Source organism: Nanorana parkeri, unplaced genomic scaffold (assembly GCF_000935625.1).
Source record: "Nanorana parkeri isolate BGI_ZX_2015 unplaced genomic scaffold, ASM93562v1 scaffold1458, whole genome shotgun sequence".
Classification (NCBI taxonomy): Eukaryota; Metazoa; Chordata; class Amphibia; order Anura; family Dicroglossidae; genus Nanorana; species Nanorana parkeri.
The window spans coordinates 346,258-372,874 of NW_017307726.1; the positions used below are offsets into that span (position 1 = coordinate 346,258).

Genomic DNA, 26,617 nt, shown 5'->3' on the forward strand with positions numbered 1-26,617 from the left:
TTTGTAGGTCTGTCTACTTCTAAGCATTTATTTATCTCTGCTTTGAGTTATTATTCATAGTAAAAAAGCAAATGCCTGTAATCATCTTTAGAGGTTTAGGATATTGAAGTTTAAACATTCTTTTCATTGATCATTTAGAAAAAAATAACTATTTTCAGTGTAATGAAGAGATTTAAATAATGTATGCAAAACGGTTCTCACTTCAAACTAAGCTGGGCACTCATTTCATCTAAAGAATGTCTTTTTTTCTCTTATGTTAATTTGCTAATTATGTTAGCCAGGTATCCAGCTTAATGCATGATAAAGAAATGAATTGCAGATTTAATGATGATTAATAGAGTTAAGACTGCAATGCAGTTTTCTTTTTGTTGGATTAGTATAACATGTGGTTGCTCAGTGGTTCTGCTCATTGTAGAGGTATCAAAATTTTGCCTCTGTGTACAAATATCTGGTTCTTGTCACCCCTGGTACTGTGGTCGCAGGACATTTTAACAAGCCAGGGCACCGTACCTAAAAAGCACCCAAGTTGCAACTGTCATTGCGCCAAGAAAGGTGATCTGGAACTTTTGTATGTTATTGCATTGTGGTATTGGAGCCAGATTCTGATCCCCCACCATTATGAGCATTGCACCTTATGTACAGTAATGTGTAGTATCCCTATGCTCATAAGCCAGTACTTCATTTTTGTATTACAAAAGTAGATTTTTTTTAATTCTTTTTTTTTAAGCATGTTTAAAACGCAAGTTTATAAAGTGCTTTACAGCAAGCATGCAAATGTCAAATACAATGCAACATAACAATAACATATAGTGAAAAACAATATTAAAAAACATCATTTAGTGATTCCTTTTAAAAGCATCAAGCGCATCAGTTTCTCCAGTTCTCTGGAATTACAAAGCTTAGGATCATAATAACTATAGGCAAACAACCTGCAGATCAGCTACAGCTTTTTTGGAGTTAATGAAAAATAGCATTGTACTTGCTGATTGTGCAGACCAAAGGGCACATATAAGAACTCGATTTTAAAGTGTCTACAGGAGAGCTTTTGCAACCGATCAAGTAAAATCTTGTGCTATCTAAATAATTCTAATATGAAAAAGATAAAATTTACTTTAATCCCATAAACTCCCAGATAAAGACTTTCAAAAGTGCTTTTTCTGTGCTATGATAGACTTTAAAATCAGGCTGATTTTGTGTTAGATTATTGTTATATAATAAAAACTAGTTTTTCAATAAACTTATCAGCAAATTACTAAATCAGCAAATTACTAAACTCATGAAAGCTGAGAATATTCTTCGAGCAGAGACTTAGCAATAGGAATTATAACTCCATCGTGTAATTAACTTTTCAAAAATCAAAAGTTTATAACCTGTTTTTAAAAAAATCTTTAAATGGTTAATACAACAGCTCATAGCAATAACACATTTACAAGTAATTATGGTAAATGGCAAAAAAAACCCACAAACTACTTTTTACAACACCGCATGAAATTAAACTTAACAATACTATGCTAGCAATTGCTCACCATTCTGTCAATGAAAAATACTGAAATACGTTCACATGGTTTTGTTTCTGTACAATTTTGTAGGATGGATACATAAATAGTAATAATAGGGATGGATTATTTTAGCTTCAGGGCTGCTCCAGTGCTTTATACATAAGCACGTTTTGCCATCTGATTTCTCTCTGACGGGGAGAATCAGAGCACATATTGACTGCTTGTCTTGCCCATCAGCAGAGATCATGTCTCCTATGGCCTCCTAAGGCCTAGGCTTTTGTCTATGTGACCACAATTGGAGATAGCCAGGAGTAGCAGTTTCTCCACTAAGGTTAGGTATTTTATACCTTTTGTTATTTTTACTATTACTACTTCATCCTGTTTATTATTATACAGCACATATATTATACAGCACCAACAGTTTGCACAGTACTTAACAATATAAGGGAAGACATTACAGTTACAAAACAATTTGAGACAAGATGGTTAGGAGCGTTTTGCTCATGAGAGTTTACAGTTAACATTTGATTTTGGGGTTGCTTTTAGTGGCGCAGCTATTGGCGTAAGCATCCATCTGGGGAAGTATACAATGCAGTAAAAGTGATTACAGCAGTGACTATAGACTAGTGATTCAGATAATGTTATGAAGTTTAGGAGGTTTTGTATAGGTTTTTTTTCCTGATTATGCAGAGTTAAACCAAAGTTGTGCTTCACTGTTTATGGACAAATCTATTTAAAAATGGACACATTGCTCATTTTTCTAAACTAATGCATATCAGTTGATCCAATCCAGTCTACTACTGATGGGAATCCTTCAATGGGAAGTCCACCCATAACTAATATATGACCTTTTATCCATTGCAGTTTTCAGCAGTAAAAAACAAATATCTACTTTGGAGGATGCAGGTGTTAGTGCTCATGGACAGCTTAGTATGCAGCTTAGTAGCAGCTTATGTATGTGCAACTCAAACAGTGAGTTATTTTTGCTGCAGTTTTGGCACTTGGTCCCTATGCATTACTCTTTAGGGCTTGTTTACGTCAGAACCCATGTGTTAATGTGTGTTGCATTGACATATGCTTCCTTTTTTAAAGATTTATTTGAATTGACATGAATGGAAACTGCATTCCAACACACCCTGGTTGAAGCATGCTGGACCTTTTTGCTCTAATACAATGTATTATGTGGAGCAGACTCTGTTAAAAACCATGGATTTTTCTGATGTCTGTGAATGTTTTTTGCACTACACAATGCATTCCATTAATGCATCTGGTGGTAAAGAGCCACTAGGCTTGCCAAGGTGATCAGACTTCCCATAAATGTGCTGTTGTTCTGTTGACAATTAAAAGGCAAGAGGCTGACTGGCTTCAAGTTAAAGGGGAGCAGGCCATAGGTTCTGTTACTTTTGATCTTGGGGTGAGGGGGGTGTGTATAAAAGTGCTGGGGTATTTTCCTGACACTCATTAGAACTAAATAAGCTGTGAAATGTCATTAACATTACAAAACAAATTCAGATGAATATGGCTAACTACTGCTAGTTCTACATCAAGTAAGTAATGAAAATAGTTTCTTATAGATTAAAAGAGTACTTTCTTAAAGTGATATTTAACACTAATTTCAATTTCAACAGCCTACCCCAAGACCTTTGGTCTGTCTGTAGCTCCTTCTCTTTTTGGATCCCAGTGTTTTACCTGGTTGTCCTGACTGCTGGTCCTTTTTCTGGTTTTAGGGTCCTCGGCTTGTAGGGTCACATAGAGTACTTATGGAGCCACCCTGTATTGCACACTCACAGGGAGGACTACAAAGGCTGGCATGCGGATGCTGCCTGCATAGACATGCACAGGTGGCTGGAGATTGAAGGTGGCTCCATTTGTAAATCTGGGGGCACGCATGCTTGCTGACACTAGGCTGCTGGGACATGTATTTCCGAGGAGGTGATCATGTGACTCGTGATTAGGCTATGAGCACCCCACCTCCCACAGAAAGTTTGGGAAAGCGGAGCAGACATTGCATGTACCAGGATTGGAGTGTACGTATTTCTGCACCTTTTTAAACTGTTCAGCTGGTGCTACATTTATTTACAGCAATGATTTCCTGTACAAACAATTAGGGCTTTAATATTATAAATACTTGGTTATTTTTTTTATCAGGTTCCCTGTCTCATTTTCCACATGAATAAATGCTTACATATGATTGGTATTCTGTGTTGCTGATTTTTCTTTAGATTTCCTTTCTCTAGGTTTTTACTTTTCAGTGTTTCCTTTTTATAAAAGTGTTATCACTTACCGGTTGCACGAATGCTGTCATTTCTTGTTGATGTAGAAAGTCTCAACTTCTTGACCTCTTAGCAGATTATTTGATTGTAAACCTTTTTATTTTTTTGCATTTTTATTTTTATTGCATTGTAAAATGATTTGCAACTGTCACGTTACTGAAATGCCTTAGAGCCTTTTGTTATGGGCAATTTTTATTATTTTAAATATTACATATTATCGTCCAGAATCAGTTAATTCAATTTACTGAAATACAAGATCTTAAACATAACATACATTTAATACACTATAACATCTAATTTTTTAACAGAGCATTTTTCTTGATTTTACAATTTTCTATGACCAATTGCTTGCAATTAATAATTTATGATTTTTCTAAACTGTGTAGGATAAAAATAGTGTTCTGATCACCCTTGTTTTTTTTAAAATAAATTCTTTATTTATACAACAGCATACATGAGATACAGTCAGACGTATGAAAGTAAGAGGATAAATTGTTACAAACAAGCAGCTAAATGGCAATTGTCAGGGCCACCGCCCTCATGGGGGTACTGACATCAAACATATGACTATTAGGTCTATCTCCAACATGGAGACGAGAGCCTATGAATCCGTCTTCGGTGGACCTCCCTGCCGCTGAGCCATATAAACAAAGAGACGTCATTGCGGTTTGTAATCGTATATGCACATATCCAAATTCAAGTGAGGAGATCGGTGAGGCCCACTGTGCCTGTCACCAGTTTTCGAGGGTACAAAAGGGAGGACAGATGGGGGGGATCTAGGGAGGGAGAGGACGGGAGAGATATAGCCGGGTCCAGTAAAAGATTGAAATCCCCCCCTATCACAAGGATCCCCTCCTTGAACTCATCTACCAGGGTCAAAACCTTGTCCAGGAATGGGATCTGGGCTTGATTAGGAAGGTACACATTAATGAGGGTGACCATCTGCGCTTCTATCTTACCCTTCACCATCAATAGACGGCCGTCCTCCCCTGCTTGCATGTCCACATATGTCCATGGCAATCCTCTGGCAAGTACAATAGAGACCCCCCTTGATCTCTTATCAGGCGAGAAGCTATGATACGCTGTCGGATATCTACGATCTCTGAGCAATGGAGCATGGCCTAAGTGGAAATGGGTCTCTTGAAGGAAGCCAATATGAGCTCGCTGCCTATGCAGGTCGTGCAACACCATGGCCCGTTTTTCTGGGATGTTCAGACCCCGCACATTGTGGGAGATAAGGCGAAACGGAGGCATCTCTAGGCCGGAGCTGCAGAGGCTCGAGAGCACCCTCAGAAAGTTTCCGATGAGGAACGGGGGTCAGCTGCTCTTCGTGCCCGGGTCGGGGCAGCCCGCGACGAACGGGATCTGGAGCGTGAAGGCCTCTGAGGTCTTGGTGGTGGCCTGGTAGCATCCGATATGTATTCCAGCCAGTCTTCGGGTGGGGAGATCTCCACATCTAGGAAGGCAGACAGTCCAGGGACATCGCCCGGGCATCTCAGCCTGTAGGTAGCATCCCCCTTTCGGATTAACAGCTGAAAGGGATAACCCCAACGGTATGTTGCTCCCGCCCGGATGATCTGGTCGAGGAGCGGGCGCAGAAGGGCCCTGCGTCTGAGGGTGTTGCGGGAGAGGTCCGGTAGTATGTGGATCGGAGCCCCATCGAATTCCAATGGCCGGCGGAGCCAAGCAGCCCTGAGGATAGCCTCCTTCATGGTGAAGCAATGTACGCGGCATATGACATCGCGGGGGCGAGGGTTATTAAGGTTGCGGACGCCCGCGGCCTGGTGGACCCGGTCTAGGACAATCTCAGCAGGGGCCGTGTCCCCGAGAAGGGGAGCACATATGGCCTGTACTGTGGCCTGAAGATTGGGGGTCTCGGTGGCTTCTGGAATGCCTCGGATACGGAGGTTGTTTCTCCAACCCCTGTCTTCCATGTCCTCCATGTGGAGCTGGAGCTCTGCAAAGCGGTGGTCCGATCGCTTGACCGCCATTTCAAGGGATGATACCCTAGTGTCCATCAAGGAGCTGGATGACTTAACTTCCACCACCTCTGCGGCTAGGCCCCGAACCTCCCGTCTTACCTCACGCAGGTCTCTGCGCAGAGCGGTTTCCACCCGGGTGACCATAGCCTCGAAGTCCTGCTTAGTGGGCAGGTATTTCAGGAGGGCACGCAGCTCCACGGGGACATCCGCAGGAAAGTCCGGGCCTGGGTCTCCGTCAGTGTCCTGATCGAGGTCAGGCAGCTCGGGGTATCTTGATCCCAGCGGTGAGACACTGCGAGCCGGGGACTCCCGTCCGCGCGTCCGGCGGGGAGAGATGGGTGCAGATGCCGCAGGCGCCATCTTGGTGCCACCACGAGCCGTGGATGTCGGGGCCCGAGGGGTGAAGAACCGCTGAACCGCCTCCTCTGCAGGCATCCCTTTGTCTCCTCCGTCCTTGCGGCGTTTAGACATGCCGGCGCGGGGTCCACCCGCGTGTGATTGTCCTTGTAGGTAGTGCAAGACGTATATAGCGGCCTCAGAGCTCTCCTAGTGTGCTCCTCACGCCGCCATGTCCAGGACACGCCCCCCTGATCACCTTTGTTTATTATAATTTAAATTTAAATAATTGGTACAATGCTAGATAGTTCCATGTGATCTGGTCTTCTGCAATATTCACATTGACAGAATCTGGGGCAGATGCTGAGTTGCTGTGTTTGGTATTGACAGAATCTGAAGCAGAACTGCAAAGCATGATTTAGCCATAAATATAAACACAGTTGTTTTCCATTCAGAAATCCCTGGTTTTGCTATACTAAGGCCTAGATTAATTGGGTTACTTTCGATGACCAGTAGGGTCAGTATCACATTTTGGGTGTTAAATTAAATTGAGTGGTAGGTTTGATAAGATTGTGATTAATGTTAGGATTCAAAATAATATTAAATCCTTTATTTTTTTACATTAAAGTATTCATATGCAACCCTGAAATGCTAGGTGTTTGTTTTGGGGGGTTTTTTTTCCGTTTTTTTTACAAAATATGTACCCAATCACTTACAATTTGTTGTGCTAAAACCCACTCACTTTTTTTCTGCTCAGTGCTACTTTCCCAAACTATCAGTTGGGGAGCATGCATGGTAGATTAATTCCCTTGGAGTAGAAGTTGAGATGCAGCTTGCACTCTAGGGGCTACCATTAAAACATGAACCAAAGGGAGGCAATTTTTAAGACAATAGTGAGAGCAATATGGGGACCTCTTTTAAGCATACTGGTTGCCTGACTTTTAGTGACTTCAGTTCCATGGGTCACTGATCTGAAAGTAATATAGATAAGGAAGTCAGGAGGCAGTCAGAACTCCTGGTCTGCTAAATTGTTAGACGCCAGTTACATAAATTACTGAAGCCATTGAAATAACAACTACTTGCCTTGGGGGTCATGTGGGTAGATTTGGATTGAAACATTCCTCGGGGGGAGCGACTTAAGGAAACTTGAATAATCGTGATTTGAGGTACTCTTGTACAGTATCAGAGATGTTGCGAATACAGGGATCTTTCATGCAATACGTGAGATGTAAGAGATTGACTTGCATAATATCACATACCTGATGTTTTGTTTTGAAGTGATGACGTTTGTGTAACATGATGAAACTTTAATAAAATATTTTTGAAATAACAACTACTAAGAACTTTCCTCTACACCCCCTGTTTGACTTTATTCTGTGAGAACAGAAAAGACAGCTAAACTCCCTCCTCAGATCTTAGATTGAATTGATTGGAATGGCTCACCATCCAGTTTTGGCAGTCACTTTTATCTGCCAAATCATTTTAGAATAGGTAAGCTCCCTAAAAGATGACCACTCAATTGCTAGGGCAGTGAAAAATTATATATCCGTTCTTCGGTATCTTCACAAATATGCCACTCAGCACCATGCCCTCTACCACTTACTGAGAGTAAATACCTCCAGATTATAGGAAGGTCTTCAAGGGTGACTTCAGTTTCGTTTAGAAAAAAAACAATCCTCTCTGGATGATCAATGTACAATGCAAGGTTTTTAACAACCTTGGTTGCAGATTTCTACCTGTTTCTGCTCTGAAGAAATAGCTGTTTGTTGCAGCATGTCCAGGGTTCATTATAATCAGCTGGTGGGCTTCCGTCAGCATCCATTTATTAGTAATCAATCCTTAGGGAGTATCTCACCAAAAAATGAAATTCCTATTGTAGGGGATGCCAAAAATTGTACTTGTATCTTAATGTAGACTTTTGTGAAAGTCGGTCAGCCAATCTCAGATGCAGGACGTGACAATTCTGAGGAAGTTCTGTACACCAACTGCACCAACCGCAACACACCAGTCTTGTCACTACCCTCAGATCGATGCAACGCCAGAGACACATAATGTGATGCCATAGGTTAATCCTGCCCTACGCATCATTCCAACTGCATCAGGAGCATACTTGTATACTGCATGTTAAAGTTTGCCTTTTAAGACTCTTTGTAAGATGTTTTTGAGACTTTGCGTGTCCAGGTTTGGTAATGTTCCATCCTAAAAATAATTATTTTGTGTGGCTTTATGGACTTTTATTTAGTGTATGTTTGTCACAACATATGAAATGATCCATCACTTTCTTATCACTCTTACCATATCTTAAACTGAGATTAGTAAAGGCTGCCCTGCTGAACCACCATCGTGATAACAGGATAGTTAGGTAACCAAAGTGATTTATCAACCTTTCAATTCTCAATGTATTTCTTGGCTTTTTACATAGAGCTATCTAATGTCTCCTTAGCATCACACCTTTTTCTCAGGGTGCTTCTGAGTGATTTACCGTTTCAGCCTCTGCTTGAACCCAGCAGTTTTCATATTCAAGATTCTTGTCGGTGTAAGGCACTTTACTTTAGGATTAGCTGGCCGTGGCTTTCCTTTAAAAAAAAATAAAAATATGTTTTTCCCTTCAATTTGTGTTACTCATATATTAATGTATGCCAATCAGTTGGTTAACACTGAAGCTGAACTTCAGGTAGACATAAAAAAGCATTTTGCATGCAGTTGGTGTAAGTACCTTAATCTGTCTTAGTATCAGCTTCCTGTAATTCCCTGTACAGTAGTACTTAGACTGGGAAAAGGTAGGGCAGCGCTAGGTGTGCTATGTGCGGTTGTGCTGACAAGGAAGATGCTTGATAAGACAGAAGAGGCATGAGCCCAACAGTCTGCTGTTACTTCTTCATCGTATAATCATAGGCGGGGGGCAGTGACAAAGCTTTATTGCCTAACTGCAGCAGAAAAAAGTCAGTTCACCAGTCTGGTTATGCTGTCTGGCCATGCTGTGTAAATTTCAGGACTGGATGGATAGCAATTCAGATACTTTGGCAGGTAAGAAAGCTCTTGTATATGTTTTTTAACTGTATATTTCCCTGTTTTCATCACTGTGTTTTGTCATTCTGCCTTCTGTCTTAAAACAAAATTATTGTAAGCAAACTATAAATTCAAAGTTGCCAATGTGTGGCATTATTATATTATGTGTGTGTAACCATTGACATAGCAGCCATGCATCTGCTTTGGGGCATGGGGGCTCAGTCATATCAGAGTTTCTGGTTGGCAGGCTCAATCGTTATTAAACATTACTTTTAAACATTATTAAACATTACCCTTTGCTGTATTCTCCTCTCCCCGCTGCCAAAGGGTTCTTCTGATCTAAGGCCAGACTACATTTTCACATATTGATCCTTCTGCCTAGCCTTGCATAATTCTGCCCACACATAGAACAGGAACTGGCTTTTATTTTCTGGTAGCTGTACCTGTTAAAGGAGAACTATGGGGTCAGTGTTTTTCCCCATAGTTCTCCTTAGGGTAACGGGAGGACACAAACTAGCGTCCTCCCGTTACCCTAAGCTCAGTATACCGCGAGCTACAGCTCGCGGTATACTGAGACGCCGCACCTGGAGCGGATCCCGACGTAGATGACGGGATCCGCCCAGCTGCGTGACAGACAGCTGGCTCTGCCTATCTAGAGGCAGAGCCAGCTGTACCCGCCCCCTCCCCCGTCCGTTCCGCCAGTCAGCGCTGGCAGATCGGAGCGGGGAGAGGGGAATCCAGCCCCTCCCCCTGTCACGGCAGAGAGCCGTGACAGGATCGAGAGGTGAGGGAACCCGGTATGTGTTCCCTCACCTCCCGATCTACTGAGCCGACCTGTGACAGTCTCATTGTCACAGGTCGGCTTAGAACTATGAGGTGAGTGGAAATCACTCATCTCATAGTTCTCCTTTAACATCTCAGCTGCCTGGCACAGAGCTGCCCTAATTTATTAAGCCAGAACCACATCACTTTATTAAATAGGATGAGGACTTGTTCAGACAGCTTAAAATTGTAGTGACCGGACCATAAATGTAAAGGGATTTTTTCCACTGTCCACCACCAATATATAAAGGGGGCACTTTCATCTGCCCATCACCAATGTAAGGCTAAATTTACCTCTGACCAACCCTTAAGAAAAGAGGCATTCATTGATGACTGCCTATGTTTTCCACTGGCCATTAATACTAATTGTAATAGTGCAAAGTTTTTGCTGCTTACAAATGCAATCACGTCTCCTGCTTTTCTGCTGGCCTCCAGTATAAAGTTGGGCCTTTTACATTACAGTGAACCCCAATGTAAAGGAATGCATTTTTCACTGTCTGCCAATTCTTTTCCTGGGAGGAATTAGTGACCCATGTACTGGGTAATCCAAATAGTGACTCCATAGTAAGGCTACCATAATTAATTTTGTCAGGGGTCTTGTGATTTTTATTTTATCTCTGGTTACATAGTGAGAATTTTAGTGGTAGGTGCACTTTAAAAAAAAAAATCTAGACTTGCCATTTGGATTTTAAAAATGTTAATTTACAATTAAGGAAAATTGATTTTTGAGGCAGTTTTGTCCTGAAAATTGCAGACATTTACAGGCATAATATGTAATTACATGACACTGTCATTGGAAATCAGAGGGGTGCGTAGGCATCAGAAAACACTTCAGTTGCTCTGGTTGCTGTAAACTGGTGAAGGCAGGCATTCAGTTGCTATAGGTTACATTACCTCACCGCTATTTATCTTGAGTAAATCCCAAAGTCTGAATCACTGATGATCACTTTAATCAAAGTGCCATGAAGAAAAAAAAAACAATAACCCTTGCTATTTAGCAGTCTAATAGGCAGTTAAATAAGCAAACACATTTAACATAGAGCCTTTTAAACTGTTTATTAATTTGTGCAGAAGAAATAAGAGATTGTCCGGCTTCTTGCCTCCAGTAGATGTGTCATAACATTGCTTTCATTGTAATTTTGTTACCAAACGATGTGAGATTAGATGTTGGATGTTGTATGTAATCTGCTGTGAAATCAAATTATTTGACCTCCACGCTCACCAATACCCCCTCCTGCCAGCCTTGCTGTTAAATATTCAGCATTTTGCTGTCATGAATACAAATGGGGGACAAATTAGAATCTACAGACAGCTGACCCAGGCTGCAGATTAGAGACTGGAGGCTGGTGCTGTTTTAATTACTAAGGCCCCAGTAGCTATTTAAAGGACATATACACAAAAAGAAATACTTTCAGAAGGCACAAAAAAGAAGGAAAGGGGAAAATAAATAGCTGCCTCTTCCCAATTTGAAATTTTGATTTCATTTGCCCTTAGATAAGAGCCATGCTAATTTGCTGAATGGGATATGATCTCTGGGGGCACGAAATAATTATTACATTATACAGTACTGAGGTTTTTTTGTGTTTGTGTGACTCTTTTGATTTGTAAGACTTTGTGAAAATGAGAACAAAATCCAGAGACTTTTTTTTTTTAGTGTAGAGATGTTAGATTGTGCAAGCTTGTCAGTATTGTGCAGCTCTAAAAATGTAAAAACTTATATATTAGCCTGTGCTAGATACATAGTTTATCCAGTGATTTGCTGTGTTTGAACAGTAGAACATAATTTATAATTTAACTAGGAGCTGCTGACCTCACCGTGTCACCTGTGGATTTCTCATATCTGTTGGGATGTGCAGCATATTTCCATGGTCCCAGACCACTAACCATAATGTAAAATAAAGACTTAATAGGGACTGTGTGAGCCTCTTGTAATTGTTGTGGCAGGTATGCAGACTTGGGAAGTCAAATACTTCTCACCACTGGGGTCCATGAGAGACATAAGAAATCAATAAATATTTTAGCTCTCCTGTGTCTTCAAAAACTAATATATTAGTTTTGTTCGGACTAAATCTTTAAAGACAATCTGTTTATTACAAAAGAGGTGTTTTTTTTTAAACAATTAAGTGGATATGAAGCTCCACCCTCTGAATGACCATCGCTTGGATTCAGCGGAGCTTCAACATTTTTACAATACTGTGAAGGAACTTTGAAGAGGTCTGTGGTGCCAGTCTTTTAAATGTCTAAATACCAGACTGGTGGTGTCGCGCTTCATCTGTATGGCATCTTAAACCATAATTGATTTCGTTATATTTTAGCGCAGCTTGCTTAAAAAAAGGTTATAAAAGGTTTCCTCTAATCAGGCAGTAAAAAGAGTACTGGTGGTTTACATACAATTGTAACCCAAAGAACCAATCACATTTCACCTTTTATTAGTTTAGAGCAGGCAGAAATGAGTGATAACAGCTGGAAGACAGGAGTAACTACAATTTGTAAATGTTTTGTTCACCTGCTACATAACCCTGTTACCTTATGCTGGAGTGTTTCTGATTCTTAACGTGACTTTAGCCTGGCAAATGCGGTTTAAACACATCGTTATATTTCACACAATAATTACCATGATTGAAAAATGTTTTATAAGTGTTTAATAGTCATATAAATGTTTCCTGGATTGCAATGTTATACATGATGAAAAAATTTAAGTAATCGGCTAGGATACATAAAATGTGCATGCCATGTTTAATGGGAGGATCAAATTGTGATTTTTTACAAATCTATTTTTCTTATTTATATATATCGCATGTTTTGGCTTGAAGATTTACCCCTATTAATAGTGCGGGTGCTTCAAATACATCACTATTCTTTATTGTTACATTTGCATTATGTGATGCTTGTGTGTGTTAACCCAACGATAAATTGATTAGTTATGCCTGGCTAGTAAGCAGTGAGACATTGTGATGTACACTTGGGATATAAATGTGGCAGAAAATCAGCATGAGTTGATTTAATTATCACTCTGAGACCTCTCCTTTTCTGGTTTAGTGATCCTGAAACTCTCCTTGTTTCCATGAAATCCGGATGGATACTAAACCTCGCTTACTAATTTGTCCTCTCTTACTATGATAAGCCAAGCAATTACCGCCTTATTGATTTTTCATCATGGGAAATTTTAAGGGTTTTTTTTTTCTTTTCGTCATAAAATGGATCAGAGTGATGTGAAAGTGGTTCCTTTCGGTGTAATACACAATAGTTGTGTTGCAGAATTTAATATCCTCAGTTTGACCTCTGCTGGCAGATAATACAACTCCTTTGCCATGTTTTAGAGTTGAATTGCGGCTACAAATGTGATCGGCTATGTGCAGGGACAGTTTAATTTGCTCTATTTATATAAAAGTCAAGAGGCACATGTTTGGAAAACAGAATTGTCACTATGGGCCAGAGAGAAGTGTCAAAATCCTGCTAAGGATATAGCTTAAAAATAAGTCTAACCTTTTTTTGTCTGTCTTACGGTCCGTCAGTCTGTACAATGTTCACCCAGAATATGCATTTCCAACATAGCTTTTTTACTGATTCTGTTTCAGAGATCAAAATATACAGGCTCTCAATATAATGGTTTTGAAAGCAACAAAAGTGTGTAACCAATAAGTAGCAGACAGATGCCACAGCTTACTGTAGTCATACAAATAAGAATTGTGATTGGATGCTCTGATCCACAGTATTTTACCTTACTGGAAAAAACTCTAGCCACAGTGATCCATTGTTTTCTGTTTTGATCTTGCAATGATTGATACAAAGACACCAGGCACGACATGCAAATCATTAGTTTTATTTATTATTGGTATTTATATAGTGCTGACAATTTACGCAGTGCTTTACATAGTGCACATTTATATGTCCCCACCCTCAAGAAGCTTACAATCTAAGGTCCCTATCTCACATGCATACATAGGAGGGCCAATTTAGACAGAAGCCAATTGACCTACCAGCATACCAGCATTACAACACATACAGGTGAAACTCGAATAATTAGAATATCGTGCAAAGTTCATTTATTTCACTAATGCAACTTAAAAGGTGAAACTAATATATGAGATAGACTCATTACATGCAAAGCAAGATAATTCAAGCCGTGATTTGTCATAATTGTGATGATTATGGCTTACAGCTCATGAAAACCCCAAGAACCCCAAATCCACAACCTCAAAAAAGTAGATTATTACATGCAATCAATAAAACAAGGATTGTACATAGAACAATATCGGACCTCTGAAAAGTACAAGCATGCATATGTACTCAGTACTTGGTTTGTGATAACCTAAGTGCCGTGCTCAATGCTGAAGATATTTATTAAAATGCTTATTAGGCTCTAAGGTTACACTTTATGTGCCATATGTTTTATAGCAGATAATTGATCCAACCACAGGTCTTTAAAAAAAATCAAAAAGCATCAGAACATGCCTATGCATCAAATGTAAAGGTTAACAATTATTCAATTATATTTGCACATAGGTCAATGCTTTATACATAATGCAATCTATGGAGGAGATATTTGTACATGTGTGCACAACAAACAGTGTGAAATTGGGCAGACTTTAAAGGCTTACTGATGTATCTCAGTCAAACCAACATAACTGAAACTTTTGCATATTGATGCTATAGTAAAAAAAATGCTCACCTGGAGGACTTATAGCAGTATCCACATCTGTATGGATATATGTATCCATCTGAATTGCCGGCCTGGTTCAAGAACAGTTTTGATGTGTACCAAAACTGCCAGGACATACTGGTTGCTTAAGCTGGCCATACACTGCTCTATTTTTTTCAATGAATGAATGAAAAAAATAAAGCAGATTCCTCTATCAGCGCTATGAGTGTGTTCATCGAGGAATCACTGCTGTTTCTTTTGTATTCTGACAGCTGATTGGCTGCTGGCTCTGTTCGTATAAAGGCTTTCCGACCGACTCCTTCGATCAGCCGATTGAGGAATGCCGACAGTGGAACCCACTGTGCGAATTTCATTCCTCAAGAACTAGCTGAAATTCGCACAGTATATGGTCACCTTTACTCTTGATGAGCACCTTAATTTTAGTCCATGCTCTGTTATAGATGTGTTGAGTGAGTGAAATGTAACCAAATATACTGATTGTTGTGTGTAAGCTAGGTACCAGTAAAATGTCACCTTGCCAGCTTTGATCTGTAATGAGCACAATTCCATACTCCCTAATAGATTCTAATGATTGACGTAACTAGAGCCAAAAAAGGTCAGACGGCTGGTATAGGGACCAAGGGCAGGAAGGGGCACAGTCCATGGCTTTAGGATATAAGAAGCAAAGACTTCATTTTTACACCTTGATGGCCTAAGACAGCCTTAATCTGTCTGACTAAAAAAGAGAAGCTCCTCTCCTTTGACACACAATGTAGGCTCAGCACAGCAGTGGATTACAAAGAGGATGTTGCATCCATGAGTAGATCTATCTGCAACTGAGGACTGCACAGCAACCCATTTAGAATGCTCGACTACCACAGTGTGTGAATAGATTGTCCACCTCTTACCACCAGTATTTGAGGGTATAAATAGGGATATTTTGCTATGGGTCCCTGTTATTTCTAGGTGCACCTTTGATGCTAATACATACACCATATATTGCAATGCAAATCCAGGATACACTCGCAATCAATTGCTATTCCATGGCCTCATCCCATATCCCATATAATATATTTTAACATTCAAATTAGAGCTGTCTGCTGCAATAGAAATGTCATTTTTGCTAAGATACTTTCTACAACGATTCATGGCTAATGTAGATGGTGCTGATTTTCTTATCAGAACACTTACATTGCTTTCGTAGTGATAATAATTTACATTTTCAAATTAATTTTAAAAAAGGACATACTAAGACAAACATTAGTTTTCTTTAAAACGGAGCAAGGCAAAACTCTGCAATGATTTCTTTCTCAATAGAATTGGAGTTTAACTTGAGAATGTCCTCTGTTTTTAATCCCCAAAATATCTGCACAACTAGGTAGCTTGGAGCATGTCAGGCATTTGGAGAAAAAATAGAGGATATTGTCTAAACTTAGCAATATAATGAAAATGATTATTATGAAGTTCAACTACATTTAAAGTAGTTGTACTCCAATCAGCCATAACATTATGACTACCTGCCTAATATTGAGTAGGTCCTCCTTTTGCCACCAAAACAGCCCTGACCTGTCAAGGCATGGACTCCACTAGACCTCTGAAGGTATGCTGTGGTATCTGGAACCAAGCCGTCAGTAGCAGATCCTTTAAGTCCTGTAAGTTGAGAGATTGGGCCTCCATGGATCGGACTTGTTTTCCAGCATATCCCACAGATGCTCGATTGGATTGTGATCTGGAGAATTTGAAGGGTCAAGTCAACACCTTAAACTTGTCCTGTTCCTCAAATCAATCCTTAACCATTTTTGCAGTGTGGTAGGGCGCATTATCCTGCTGAAAGAGGCCCCTGCCATCTGGGAATACTGTTTCCGTGAAGGGGTTTACCTAGGGATGTACAGATACTTTTCGAGTACCAGTGCAGATACTTGGAATTTTCATGAGAACTTCCAGGGTTGCAGTGGTTGCAGCTGGGACCTGGCTCTGGCACTCGACCACTGTCCTGAAATCATTAGTCTGTATTGTTTTAGAAAAACTGTCACAAGACAATAAACAAAAATGTATCAGTACTTGTAAGTACTCGGCAAGTACCAGTACTCGTACTCGCAAAACTGGTATCTGTGCATCCCTTTATTTATATTTATAAAAACAAAATCATTAAAACAGAGATGCACAAATCCCAGGAGCTCCGTGTGCTCCTTACAAATGACAGCTGCCTCCTAATTTTTTTATTTTTCTCTAGTGTAGTCTTGAAGCTCAAAGGTATCGGTACATGTACTCGTACTTGTACCGAGTACTGTACTTGGTATCTGTGCAACCCTACTAATCAGCAACAAATTTTAGGTAGGTGGTACGTGCCAAAGTAACATCCTCGTGAATGGCAGGACCCAAGGTTTCCCAGCAGAACATTTCCTAAAGCCTCACATTGCCTCTGCTGGCTTGCCTGCTTCCCATAGTGTATCGTGGTACCATCTCTTCCCAAGGTAAGTGACACGTATGATGTAAAAGAAAAGGTGGTAAATTCGACCAGGCCACCTTCTTCCTTTGCTCCATTTTCTGCAATTTGAGCTACAGTAGCTCTTCTATTGGATCAGATTACATGGGCCAGCCTTTGCTGCCCACGTGCATCAATGAGCCTTGGCCGCCCATGAACCTGTCGCCGGTTCAGCGTTTTTCCTTCCTTGGACAACTGGGAACATCCCACAAGAGCTGCAGTTTTGGAGTTGCTCTGACCCAGTCGTCTAGCCATCACAATTTGGTCCTTGTCAAAGTTGCTCAAATCCTTACACCCATTTTTTCTGCTTCCACCACATCAACTTCGGGGACAAAATGTTCACTTGTTCTGAATACAGTATATCCCAACCACTTCCAGGTGTCATTGTAACAAGATAATCAATGTTATTCAGTTCAACTCTCAGTGGTTATAATGTTATGGCTGATCGGTGTATACCGTAACTGAATGATTTTTAGTTTGAGGATATTAGATTGTAAGCTCCTTCAATACCAGGGACTATGTTTCTGTGTACTCTGTCTAGTGCTGTGTATCAGTTGTAACACAATCTATTTTTCAAATATATGTAACGTGGGTTATCCCTACTTTTTTAATAGCATATGTAATCTTCAGATATAAAAACATATTGTGTACAGGATGTTTAGTATAGTAATAGAAAGCAATATAGCAATGAAATGGAGATAAAAGAAGAAAGATCGTTTTGACAGTTAGCACACTTGTCACACTTTGTTCCTTTGGTGCAAGCTTTTTTTTAAGTTTGCCTTGGTGTGACTGATCATTTTAGTAGTGGTGCATTTTCTATAATCTACCAATAGTTAAACTCAATTGGTTCAGTATTTTCATGCTGTTGTTCAACAGATGTAATCCAGCACGTGCCCTTGCCAGTGAAGAGTGCAGTGGGTTATCGCTTATCTAACTCATTACATAATATATATGTGCCTCATCATTAATCATCAAGTTAAAGCAGTGATTCTTTTTCTCATCTGCAGCATATCATTCTTGGTGAGTGTGTGGTTTCTTCATTAGGCCATTACAGTCACCTGGGGTGGGTTTGAGCGTCCCCAGAGAATATCTGTGCATCTGCCAGTAGCTCCGATCCTAATCTGCTGACCTGCTGAGTGATCCTGATTAGTGTTCACATTATACGCATGCTGCCAAGATTGTGCAGCCATTAGGAACATTGTTATCATAACTTAATGGGACAAAGATTAACAGTAGCATCATCCACTAATTCAATTTAACTCATTCATAAAGCATAATTTTAAGCAATTTGCTTCCCTCTGCTCTAATGCTTTGAGTGGCCTACTCATCATTTCAGCCAGTGATGCTAAACAGGTAAATTTGATGAAGCCTTTAATATTATTGATGTTTCTTTTGTGTGAGTTTCATTGTCACTCAGCCAAGAACAATAAATTAATGTGTCAGTGCAGCTTCCCACTTGTTAGTGGGCACTTTTGACAGAATAGCAGACTTTCACCTCAGTAATGCTTGTTAAATGTACACTACATATGCCACTTAGGGCTCAATAGGACTGTTTTCCTGTATCCTCTCAACAGACTTTTGTGTAGATGCAATTATGTGGCCATGTTCATTCACACTTTGTGTACATCCTCTCTCACTGAGCATTAGGTTCACAGAGATTCGATCTCAGGCAAATATCTTGACAAATTGCTGATATCCAGTTGTTTGCCTCATGTCGTGGGCAGGGATTGCAGGCGAGGAGGGAGAGAATGGGAATTATACAGTAGATTATCTCTTTGTCATTACACAGAAAATCATAACTCTTTATGTAGTAAATAACAACATCAGGTGTATCCAAGCATTGCAATTAGTGTAATATTAACAACCATGAGCTATGCCTGCACCATTTCCTTTTTAACAATATTGTGTTGAACTGCGATCACAAAGGTTGCAGCTTCAACCATGACCCAAGAGTACAGTACTCTGTCCTTGAACCTTTATTTCCTGAAAGATACTTCAGACTGCCACTTTCTCACACAATATACTGAGCTGCTGATTTATTCAAATTGAAACAAAATTAGAGTTCTTGTCCATAGCGGTAACTCGTATCTATCCGAAAAGGTAAAACATATGTTTGTAATCATAAGCAGCCTAACTGCTGACATTTTTATTCTTAAAGGAGAACTATGAGGTGAGGTGCTTTTCACTCATCCTCATAGTTCTAGCCGACCTGTGACAATGAGACTGTCACAGGTCGGCTCAGTAGATCGTCAAGTGAGCGAACACATATCTTGCGGTATACTGAGCTTAGGGTGACGGGAGGACGCTAGTTTGTGTCCTCCCATTACCCTAAGGAGAACAATGGGGAAAAGCCCTAACCCCATAGTTCTACTTTAAGTATCACACTTGTGTAGTTAAAGAGAAACTAAGCAGGGTGGACTGTCTGAGCACTTACCATATTATGCATGTATACATGGCATTAAACAGAATGGTTGCATGCCGAATATTCAGCAGCTTTATTCATAAAATGGAGGATACACACATTTGATAATCACGTGCTGCCTTGACATGTTTCACATAGTGTCGCATATGATTTTAACCCCTTCATGACTGAGGCCCTTTTTTCAATTTTTGCACTCATGTTATATTCCACATTTTAGGCCTGAAAATGACGTAAAACCCCCCAACATTATATATTTTCTGAATGCCAAGAATTTAATGATGTTATATTGCACCAGTCAAGGCCTTGAGGAGGTTTTGAGTGTGCCACAAAGTGGACAGCTCTGTGCTCTCTATCGACTCCCTGTCACCACTGCTGCTATCATCTTTGCTACTTCTTTCACATCCGATATCTTCCTTCTTCATCCATAGGGCAGTCAGCAGTGATACAACTCCAGCATATGCTGATGTAGCATTATGCCAACACTTGGCTGTAACTTTATGCTGAGGGTGGTACCCTGTGTTTGCTTACAAGAGTACCTGTATAAGATGAGCTTCAAGCCCAAGTAGATACTTAAAGTAAAATTAAAGTCTTATTTTTTTACAGATATCCACTGCTAGCAAGCTGTAAATATATGCAAAAACATTACAAAAAGGTAAATACTTACCTCTGTCACTGCCGCTTGCTCCCTCCCATCTGCAGCATTCGGCTTCCCCGAACCGCTGTGCAAGAAGATCTGGGCGGGCGTATGCGCAGTGGAGATCATCGGCGAGAAGAGACTCAATAGAAGTCAATGCACGCAGCCGTGCGCGTGCACACTGGACAGACTCCGTGGGACACAGCAGTCAGCGCTGGATCAGAGAACAGCACCAGCGCTGGAGGGATTGCTCGAAACTGCTTGAAAGAAGAAGATGATTGGATCAAGAGGCATAATTTAAGGTAAGCCCCTACAGCAGCATTGGGAAGGGGCAAACATTTTTTACTTTACAATAGTCTTCATGCCTCTTGTGGTCTAAACCAGAAGACCAACTCTAAGGCCTCATTCACACTACTGACAGTCGGCCCGTACGATGGATCCTGTCTGCGTCCGAGCAGGGACACCCGCGCAGATGTGGCATTTTGGGTGAGCGTACGGCCGCATACTCCCATAGAGAAGAACAGGCTGCTTCGTGCAATCACACGCAGCACCTGTCCTTCCCGGGAACGGCCGGATACGGCTGTGCACGCAGCACGGATCTGTAAGGGCTGGCTGTTAGTCGTTTGAATGAGGCCTAAATACATTCTTAGTGCCAAAGGAGGAATCTGTCAATGTAATTTGCTCATTACTTGTTTAGGTCCACTCTCTTTCACAGCTGCTCTGGTCACACAAATTGTCAACAAACAAAAGTCTGTACATGAATGTCAGTGATTGTTGAAATTCAGGTGCTGAAATTCCAATTCTGCTTATTGGTTGTTCAGCTATTTCCAACATGAGAAGAACAATCTGTTTAAAGGTGCCCATACACCTTACGATTATCGGACGATAATCGTATGCGATCGACTTTTCGTCCGATAATCGTATGTGTGCATTGCAGTGTCCGACCGACAATACTGTACAATCGTACGACTTGACGGTCAAGCATGTTTGAAAACTTTGCTAGATCGTACGATTGTCGTAAGGTTGCTGGCGTTTCCGTCCGTCAAAAGTCGTACGATGTACACTGCGCTTGCGCTAACGAAAATACGCCAAATCAATTACCGCATTTCGTCCAGGTGCTTTTGGTTAATTACGGCTAAATGATTCTTGCGATCATCGGGGCAGGATGGGGCTGCCGTACGAAAATTGTACGACTATTCGATCATCGGACGAAAAGTTTTGTCCGATAATCGTAAGGTGTATGGGCACCTTAACTCACAGTAAGAAAGTTATACTTGGCCATTCTATGTGGGACGTTTGCAATTTCATTCCTTTTAGCTGAGTAAATAAAGGCAATATAAGTGAAGACAATATAAGTGAAGGCAATATAACACCACTATTTGCAAATAAATGTATTTTTGCACCATTATTGTTCTTTTAGGTAGAAAGAAGCAACAAACATAACCATGTAGAAATTACTGTATCTATTATTTAGTTGTAGTCCAAATCAATTCTCATTGTTTCTTAGTAGGTGAATGCAGGATTGTAAGCTAAGATTGGATGTTTGGGTCCACATTTTGGGTTACATTAAATTACATTGTGTGCACCTTTATGGGTTCACAACACTCAGAATCAACTTGTTTCTGATTTTTGGCACAGGACAGCACCTTTTTCTATTATATACCCAAACCTTTTCAATATTTTTCTACAAACAATGCATTCAAATTTAGAAACAAGTAAAACACCTGTTCACATCACTTGTTCCTAAATGTTGTGGTTTGGCTGGAGCGCTCCTTTAATGCATGAACATTTTGCTGATTATATTAATGTAGCAGCTTCAAACTAATTACTTGTGAAATAAATTTAAAGCTAATGAATGCTGGGCAATCCTCATCAAACAATGGACTGTTGGAGCTGGTTAATCACAATGAAAGGAGCATACTTCCAATTAAACGGAGTACAATGTAACCTTAGCTATAAATAAATCAGTGCTTTAAGAAACAGTTTCTGGCCAGTGATCAGGTAATAGGTTAGGACTGAATTGATTATTCACTGACAGTACTCAATTCAGCCCTGAAAATGTATCAACTGTGTAATAAGGAGCTATTAGGCCTATTGATTTTCTGATTTGTATTGATAGCTAACAGGCCAGAGCTACACACCAATATTTGCATAACTGATTCCCCAGGGCTTACAATTTCCACTAATGAAAATCTCTGCAGAGTCACCAGTGCACGTTAATAGAAATGTAAAGGGCACAGCTCAGTTTTTCAATTAAATGCCTAATAAGTGGAGCAGTTTTAGGTTAGGGATTCAGAATTGTTTTGCCAGTGTGCACTGTACGCATTGCATGTTTTGCTATTATGTGTGTTCCAGAAGCCTTCATTAAACATACTGTAAGAATTGCATGTATATCCCTGTGACTTCTAAGTGTATTATGTTATGTTGTAGAATAAAAATGTTGTTCTTTTTTCACAATACAGTAATAACCTACAGTGTTTAATTAGAAGGGAGAGGGTAAAAAGCATGGATAGAAGAGATATAAATAAATATTAATATTGCAATGTTAACTAAAATGATCAGGTTTGCCATTTTATGGTTAACCTAAAATGATCAGGTTAACCATATGAACCGTACGTTCTTTGAGAATATTAAGATTTTCATTTTTATAATAGGGGAATATAATGCCAGTTAGAGAGCCAAATGGCTACTCACTCAAACCTGCTACACATTTACTTTATTTTTATGAAAGAAGTAAAAAAAATTGTTCACTTTTTTATGCAGGTAAGGGAATTATCCTTGTTTGTCCAGTCCCTTCTCTAACATCTCAACAATTGTGAAATGCATCATCCCATTGCATGAAATTAATATTCCCAGAACCATACATCCATGAATGTGGTTGTAATTGTGTACACACATTAAAACAGGCAAACTTGTACCTCTTCACTCTATGGTAGAACTGTAAACCATGTATTGTGCTAGCAGACGACTGGCCGGTCTTTTTTTAGGATAGTTTTATTTTGAGATCGAAATTGACCCAGTAGTAGTTTTTAATGTGCCTTAACAAGAATGCTGCATATACAAACTTCTCACAGTTACAGAAAAACAAAACATACAGACTGCTACAAATATGTATACCTACACACAATATAAATAATGGCACCAGCAGCGCGATCAGTGCACACCTATACGACTCCTGACCACGTGGCAATCGGGGAGGGGGTCACATAGGTGTGCACCGGCCCTTAGTGTTGTCACATGGTGAAGTGAACACTTCCTGTGAAGTGAAGTTCTACTTTCTGCTTGGGCTGCTGGTCTTTTTATTTAGTAAGTTTGGAAGCCAAAACCCACGTGGATACAGCCCTTCTCTAACCCCTCAGGCTCTATGAAGCTCTCTTTACAAAATGTAGATGGCAGCATAGTACCATTAATGCCATCTATGTCAAAAGGTCAGGCTATTGCCGAGAAGCTTGGGTCCAGTGTGTACATACTACAATAGAAGACAACTACACCCATGTACTTTCTGGGCCAATAATTTACGTTGGCCACATATACCACAATAGCATATCTTTTTCTGTTGTGTTACAGGACTGCAGAAATTAGTTTTTGTGTTTTGCAGGGCACTTCCTGACATGTGACTGTGCCTTAAAGGAGAACTATGACATGAGTGATTTCCACTGACCTCATAGTTCTAAGCCGACCTGTGACAATGAGACTGTCACAGGTCGGCTCAGTAGATCGGGAGGTGAGGGGAAACATACCGGGTTCCCTCACCTCTCGATCCTGTCACGGCTCTCTGCCGTGACAGGGGGAGGGGCTGGATTCTCCTCTCCCCGCTCCGATCTGCCAGCGCTGACTGGCGGAACAGACGGGGAGGGGGCGGGTACAACTGGCTCTGCCTCTAGGTAGGCAGAGCCAGCTGTCACTCACGCAGCTGGGCGGATCCCGTCATCTACGTCGGGATCCGCTCCAGGTGCGGCGTCTCAGTATACCGCGAGCTGTAGCTCGCGGTATACTGAGCTTAGGGTAACGGGAGTACGCTAGTTTGTGTCCTCCCGTTACCCTAAGGAGAACTACGGGGAAAAACACTGACCCCATAGTTCTCCTTTAAGCCACGTAGCTGCATACCTGTAGTGTGGCATCATCTATGGCAACTGCGCCTCTGACTAAGAGTCTTATGAGATTTGGAGTGATATCACTACTGTGCTAGTTACTGTTCTGAGAGCTTGTTGGAGAGGAAGCTGTACCTGAGTATCTGCAGTACAAGATTTTCTTTTTTTATGATTACATGCGGACACGATTACATGCGGCGTGTCGCGTTTTGCCACTTTCAAATGCATCGGCTATCACCCATTCATTAACTTGAACGGGTGACAGCTGCCGCTTGTAAACGACAGATAAGGGATTCCGGCTTCAGGAAATCGCAAGTTCCTCACGTAGGAATCCCTAATTGGACCTAATATATAGCTGTGAATAAATTACATAAATTACTGGGTTACATAGATAATTAAAAAATATTTATGGTACACAAAGTGAATTGCTTAGGAATTACCAAGCAGTTATCCCCTTTAAACAAATAATACATGTATTCATATACTGTATACACAGTAACATTTTTTTTTCTTCAAAATTTCCCTATCAACAAATTTGTTGTTAACGACGGAAGAATATTTTTAAAAAATGAAACGGTTGAAGAGCATTGTAGATGCAGATATGATGCAGATGATAATCTAACTACATTAGAGTGTTAAGGAGAATTCAACTGAATTTCCTTTCTAAAAATGCTCAGTTTTACAATATGTGCACTGCTATGCCCAGGATTAAGCTATATGCGGTGAAGTAATTGCCCCTTTATCCTTCCAAGAGATCAGATATGCTCTGGAGACATCGAATATACCGCTTGAAAGACACGATTCAACTGAGTAAAACTGATATTGAACAAGTGGAATGTATATTGCCACATCACAATAACATAACTTTAAGGCTGATTTTTGTGTGTAAAAATAGATATTGGAAATGTAAAATCCTTCAGAGCTTCAGGCGACATTGACAAATTGCCTGACCTTCAGCTTTCTCTTATGATGTCACCTGAACTCTCTTGCTGTATTGTTTTCCCATAACCACTCGTTTCTGCCTGTTATCCTATATGTTGTACAGAGGACCAGAAACTTTATCTGCCTCCAGCTTGCCTTCTGCCATCATATTTCTCTATAAACTGATCTGTGAAAAATATTGATTTAGTGAGCAGCACTTAATTTTTACAAGACCTAATTACGCATGTAACTATAGTGTTTATGCCCTTTGCTGTAAATAAAGATTTTTGCTTTTGTTTCCTAAACAACAAAGTAGTATGACAACATGGGGTCTTCGGGATTTGAGACATTTTTGATAATCTTTCGAGGCACATTTTGTATTTAATAAACAAACAAAATTAGCCCAGATCTTTATTGTGCACACTAATTTAACTATAATAGGATGGAATAAAATGTGTTGTTTGTGATACATTACATCTTAGGCTTTGAATACATGCATGAGAACTCCACCCAAAGTGATTAATATACTTTCATGTGATAGATAGACCCAGAGATAGGTACATAGATACATAGATCTTTTTTTAATGGAGCTGCTCTCTGAAGATCTGACTCCATTCCTCGTTTGAATTCCTCCTCTCTTAGATCTTAACTGTTTTGTCTGACAGTGTGTCGGAAGATTTCCTATTGAAGTCAGTAGGACTGACAGACAAAACTAGTGTGAACATAGAGAAAGCTCAGAGAAGAATCTCAGTGGATTCATTTTGGTAGCTTTTCAAAATACAGCTTCAAAGCACATTACATATCATCCACTCAAAATAAAATAGTGCAGGGAGCACAGCATAGCCACTTAGCCAGATGTCTTCATGCAGCACTGAATAGAGAACGCAATAAAATAGGCCTGGCCATGTCTGTAGTATATAATGCATTCAAGGCCACAGGAATGTGTTCCTAATGTAAACAACAGATCTGTCAGTGTGGTTTTGGTGTGTTCACCAGGTAGTAAACGTGCCGCATGGTCAAATGCATCTTTACCTAAGTGCATATGTCTCATTATTAGAGCTAGATTTCAAACTACACAAGCTGATTGTTCTTATAATTATTATTACATAGTATTTATATAGCGCCAACAGTTTGCGCAGTGCTTTACAATATAAGGAAGACATTACAGTTACAATACAATTCAAGACAAGATGGTAAGGAGGCCCCTGCCCCTGAGGGCTTACAATCTAAAAGAGGAGGGGAATGTGTATTATGTGTTATATGTTATATGTTGAATGTGTATTATATGTCATTGGAGTAGTTTCTTCTTTCTGTGAGAGAAACTATTTTATATGTATATAAATACATATAAAATACATTTTTAAAGGTACTTTCTTACCTAAAGCAATTTGGTTTGTAACTGCTGTAAATGCACAGCTATACCACAGCACTAATTTTAAGCTTGTAGAAAAATGTATGTTACCTAGAAAGAAGCAGATGGAAACCACTGCAGACACTGTTA

General features: G+C 40.2%; 1 protein-coding gene across 1 annotated transcript in view; it reads left to right on the forward strand.

Moving 5' to 3' along the window:
* RSRC1 (arginine and serine rich coiled-coil 1) overlaps positions 1–26,617 on the forward strand; it is a 238,905-nt gene that overhangs the window by 181,604 nt on the left and 30,684 nt on the right. The gene's annotated exons all lie outside the window — the stretch shown is intronic.